The sequence below is a fragment of the Oryctolagus cuniculus genome, chromosome 14 (assembly GCF_964237555.1).
Source record: "Oryctolagus cuniculus chromosome 14, mOryCun1.1, whole genome shotgun sequence".
Classification (NCBI taxonomy): domain Eukaryota; kingdom Metazoa; phylum Chordata; class Mammalia; order Lagomorpha; family Leporidae; genus Oryctolagus; species Oryctolagus cuniculus.
The window spans coordinates 66,110,004-66,116,003 of NC_091445.1; positions in this window are offsets into that span (position 1 = coordinate 66,110,004).

Sequence of the window (6,000 nt, forward strand, 5' to 3'; positions counted from 1 at the left end):
CCCTGGCTCTTATGGCCATTTGGGGAGTAAACTAACAGATGGAAGATCTCTCTCTGTCTCTCACTCTCTCTGACACTCTGCTTTTCTAATAAATAAATAAATCTTAAAGAGAAAAGAAAGCAAAAGAGGAGCGTGCAGTACCCTGGACCTAGTAAGAGAGGGGGAACACTGTCCCCAACATGTCAAAGGATGGGAGACATCAGAAGAGCTCTGTGGAAAGGGTCTTGGGTCTGGTTGGCTGATGGATTCCGCAGGCTGCAGTGACCCACAGTGATATTTCATTCTTATTATTCATATCTCATTCTTACTTCCTGCCAGTGTATCCCCTTGGGCAAACCCAACCTGAAATCAGGGGACAAGGAAGCCTACCCAGGCAGTTCATGTAAGTCAGCTTTTCTTTTTTAAATTAATTTATTTATTTGAAATTCAGAGTTACACGGAGAGAGAGGGAGAGGCAGAGAGAGAGAGAGAGAAGTCTTCTATTTGCTAGTTCACACCCCAGATGGCCATTAATGGCTGGAGCTGGGCCAATCTGAAACCAGGAGCCAGAAGCTTCTTCCAGGTCTTACACATGGGTGCAGAGGCTCAAGGACTTGGGCCATCTTCTACTGCTTTCTAGGCCATAGCAGAGAGCTGTATTGGAAGTGGAGCAGCCAGGAATTGAACCAGTGCCCATATGGGATGCCGGCACTATAGGCGGCAGCTCTACCTGCTATGCCACAGCACTGGCCCCAAAATCAACTTTTTGTTAGGGCTCTAAGTAGCACAAGAATGAATATAGAGGTGTAATAACAAGTTGTTTAACAGAGACCTTCTTTTGCATCCCATTCTTTTTCTCCTCCCCCTTTTTATCTTCTCTTATTCACATTTGTTTATTCAGGTATTATGTGCAAGTTATTGGGCTAGGAGCTGAGAAGATGTGGAAACAGTGTGACAGGTCCTATTGTTGTTATAGAGACTGTAAATTTCTTTTCCCTCCTTATAAAACTATTGCTCATTACAGTTTTGAAAATGCAGAAATAGGGGCCGGTAGTGTGGCATAGTTGGTTACCCATCTGTCTGTGGTGCCAGCATCCCATATGGGTGCTGGTTTGAGTTGCAGCTACTCCACTTTTGATCCAGCTCCCTGCTGAGGGCCTGGGAAAACAGTAGAAGATAGCCCAAGTCCTTGGGCTCCTACACCAGCATGGGAGACCTGAAAAAACTTCTGGCTCCTGACTTCGAATTGGCTCAGCACCGGTCGTTGCTGCCATTTGGGGAGTGAACTGGTGGATGGAAGCTCTCTCTCTCTCTGTCTCTCCCTCTCTCTGTCTATAACTCTACCTCTAAAGTAAATAAATAAATCTTAAATGCAGAAATAGAGAAAGAGTAAAAAGAAAATCTTATAACTTAGAGTAACTGGTGGTGTAGTTTGATTACTAATTAATAACACTTTTGTGTTTGTTCTCCATGTATGTATATTTACAGGTGGCAGCTAAAGACATTTTTGAGCATGTGCTTTGGTCAAATATGGCAAAGTCAAACAGTATTGGGAGCAGGCAATATAGACAGCATTAAATATTGGTTTTCCAGATGTCTTAAAGAATTCTGAATTCAGCATATGAAATACAATTTCAGTGTCATTGTATAATGCACCAGTCCAAATTTTAAAATATTTATTCATTTGAAAGGCAGAACAACAGAAGAGGGAAGAATGGGAGCAGGGAAGGGAGAGAGATAAGGAGAGAGGGGAGAGAGAGAGAGACATTGATCTTCCATCTACTAGTTGACTCCCCACATTCTCGTGATACATGGAATAGGGTCAGGCTGCATCCAGTAGCCCAGGCTCTCTGATCCATCTCAGGATCTCTGATATATGATTCAGAAGTCTCAAGTAGTGACTTAACCTGAACCACAACGCCTGCCTTCAAATTCAGTTTTTGGTCAAACATACAGAAACTCGAAACCACTCTAATATATAAATACATGATATTTACTACATCAAGACCATTGATTTTGCACCTGATTTCTTTTTTTTTAAGCAGATGCAAGAGTCTATCCAATGACTTTCCACTTTCACTGCCTGAGAATCCTAATTAAATACTATAAATCCAATTATATTTTTGCAAAGCGAAGTAAAAAAAAGTTGCTTTCTTTAACATTAAAAAAATGTGTTCTTTGTCAAAGTTATTGAAAGGAGTATATACTGATGAGAAAAAAAAAGAGTGGCCATAGATTCAAAGTTGTTCATTGAGTGAGTCAAATTACTTTCATAAATCTAGGTTTTGCCTTGCATGCACATGACCCCTATATATTTTTTGCCTTAGAGTTTTTATATTCTTCTTTTGTGATTAAAGTATAGTCATTTTTGCTATATTTGCTACAGAGAATCCATGTTAACTGAGTATATGTTGGGGAAAATAAACATCACTGCCAATGGCTTGATCTGATTGAATGGGTGGTATTAGATGCTAATAAGCTGAAGGTAGTTACTGTATTTGTTCTGGGTAAAGGCTAAGAAGCTACAGCAAGAGGAGGATAAAAGATAGTGGCTTAAATAATACAGGAGCTTATCTTTCCATAGTTTCACCAGTGGGAATGGTGGAGCAGCTCTTGTTAGTTCAAGAAGAGAAGTCCATCTTCCTTCTCCTCAGGTATTACCCTTTTATGCATGATGGAAGCCTGTCTCACATTTCCTTCATTCAGTTTACAGAAAGGTAAGGGAAGCTGAAATCCATAGATACTAGCCTTAATTTTAATTAGAGATGACTTGAAAATTCTACACATCTGTCAGTTACATCTCGTTGATTCAAACTTTGTCTTATGGCCTCATTTTGGGAAATGTATTTATTAGTCAAGTGACCATGCATCCAAGAAGAAGGGAAGAAACAGCAGTCTTCTGCAATATCATAACCCATCACAAAAATCAGAGGGCACAGAAAGAAGAAAAGATCACATCAAATCTTCATTCCTACCCCTTGATCATAATTTGCTACTTATTTTATGATACTATTTTTTCCCAAGGAAACCTTTTATTTAAGGAATACAAATTTCATAAGTACAACTTTAGGAATATGGTGATTCTTCCCACCATACCCAACTCCCACTCCTCCTCCTCCTCCCTCTTCCATTCCCAGTCCTATCCTCCATTAAAATTCATTTTCAATTAACTTTATACACGGAAGACTAACCCTATACTAAATAAAGATTTCAACAATTTGCACATGCGCACACACACACACACACACAAGAGACTGAGAACAAGTTTTATAGTTAACTCTCATAACACAACTCATTGAGGACAGAGGTTCTGCATGAGAAGTTAGTGCAGTGACTCCTGTTGTTAATTTAACAATTAATACTCTTATGTATGATGTCTGTGATCACCTGAGGCTCTTGACATGAGCTACCTAGGCTATGGAAGCCTTTTGAACCCACAAACTCCGTTAATATTTAGATAAGGCCATGAGCAATGTGGAAGTTCTCTCCTCCCTTCAGAGAAAAGTACATCCTTTGATGGCCGCATCTTCCACTGGATTCTCACTCAGAGATTCTTCATGTAGGACTTTTTTTGCCACAGTGTCTTGGCTTTCCAAAAAAGCTCTCATGGGCTTTTCAGTCAGACCAGAATGCCTTAAGACTGATTCTGAGGTCAGAGTGCTACTCAAGCAACTGTCATTCCATGAGTCTGCTATGTGGACTGCTTCTCATGTTTGAACAGTATCTCCTTTTTAATTCTATTATTATTACCATACACTTGATTCTGTTTATATGATTACTTTAACGCTAATCCTATCTATATGACCACTTTAACACTTAAGATGTCATTTTTACCACCAGCTTATTGGGATTTGGGGTCTCAGGGCAAGTTTTTTTTTTTTTTTTTTTTAAGATTTATTTTATTTATTTGAAAGACAGAATTACAGAAAGAGGTAGAGACAGAGAGACAGGTTTTCCATCTGCTGGTTGACTTCCCAGATGGCTGCAACAGCCAGAGCTGTGTCGATCCGAAGCCAGGAGCCAGGAGCTTCTACCAGGGTGCAGGGGTCCAAGGCCTTGGGCCTTCTTCTACTGCTTTCCCAGGCCATAGCAGAGAGCTGGATTGGAAGTGGAGCAGCCGTGTCTCGAACCGGTGCCCATATGGGATGCCGGCGCTTCAGGCCAGGGCGTTAACCCACTATGCCACAGCACAGGCCCCTCAGGGCAAGTTTTTTTTTTTTTTTTTTTTTTTTTTACAGGCAGAGTGCACAGTGAGAGAGAGAGACAGAGAGAAAGGTCTTCCTTTTGCCATTGCAATGGCCGCCGCGGCCGGCACACCGCACTGATCTGATGGCAGGAGCCAGGAGCCAGGTGCTTTTCCTGGTCTCCCATGGGGTGCAGGGTCCAAGCACCTGGGCCATCCTCCACTGCACTCCCTGGCCACAGCAGAGGGCTGGCCTGGAAGAGGGGCAACTGGGACAGAATCCGGTGCCCTGACCGGGACTAGAACCCGGTGTGCCGGCGCCGCTAGGTGGAGGATTAGCCTAGTGAGCCGTGGCGCCGGCCTCAGGGCAAGTTTTTAAACTGTACCTTTAAGGCCGGCGCCGGGGCTCACTAGGCTAATCCTCCGCCTTGCGGCGCCGGCACACCGGGTTCTAGTCCCAGTCGGGGCGCCGGATTCTGTCCCAGTTGCCCCTCTTCCAGGCCAGCTCTCTGCTGTGGCCAGGGAGTGCAGTGGAGGATGGCCCAAGTGCTTGGGCCCTGCACCCCATGGAAGACCAGGATAAGCACCTGGCTCCTGGCTTCGGATCAGCACGGTGCGCTGGTCGCAGCGGCCATTGGAGGGTGAACCAACGGCAAAGGAAGACCTTTCTCTCTGTCTCTCTCTCTCTCACTGTCCACTCTGCCTGTAAAAAAACAAAAACAAAAACAAACCAAAAAAACCTGTACCTTTAGAAGTAAGTTTGTAGGAATGTATGCAGAACTATGCAGCTTTACAAACTTCTTCCTCCCTCTCTTATTCTCACTCTTATTTTTTATTGAAGTCTATTTTTTTTTTTGACAGGCAGAGTGGACAGTGAGAGAGAGAGAGACAGAGAGAAAGGTCTTCCTTCTGCCGTTGTTTCACCCTCTAATGGCTGCTGCGGCCGGCGCACTGCAGCCAGCGCACCGCGCTGATCCAATGGCAGGAGCCAGGTACTTATCCTGGTGTCCCATGGGGTCAGGGCCCAAGCCCTTGGGCCATCCTCCACTGCACTCCCTGGCCATAGCAGAGAGCTGGCCTGGAAGAGGGGCAACCGGGACAGAATCTGGCGCCCCGACCGGGACTAGAACCCGGTGTGCCGGCGCCGCTAGGTGGAGGATTAGCCTAGTGAGCCACGGCGCTGGCTATTGAAGTCTATTTTCAATTGAATTTATACACATAAGATTAACACAAGGTTAAGTAAAGGGTTCAACAAATAGTATGAAGAAAAAAAAGTTTTCCTTGATAGTTAAGACAAGGGCTGTTCAAGTCATTGTTTCTCAAAATGTCAATTTCACTTCTACAGATTTTGTTTTAGGTGCTCTATTAGTTATCACAGATCAGGGAGAACATATGGTATTTGTCTCTTTGGGGCTGGCTTATTTTACTAAGTTTGTTGTTTTCCAGATTCATCCATTTTGTTGTGAATGACTAGATTTCATTTTTCATGGCTATGTAGTATTCCATAGTGTACAATCCCATAATTTCTTTATCCAGTCTTTGGTTGATGGGCATTTAGGTTGATCCCATGTCTTAGCTATTGTGAATTGAGCTGCAATAAACATGGGGGTGCAGATAACTCTTTTATTTGCTGATTTCATTTCTCTTGGGTAAATTCCCAGGAGTGGTATGGCTAGGTCATATGGTAGGTCTATATTCAGATTTCTGAGAATGATACTATTTTAATGATGAGGATTGATGTTAATTGCCTCAAATGATGATTAGATTCTGAATGATGGGGCGATGAAAAGAGAATTTTATATTATGTACTCATTTGAATAAAATGTTTGCCATCGTGA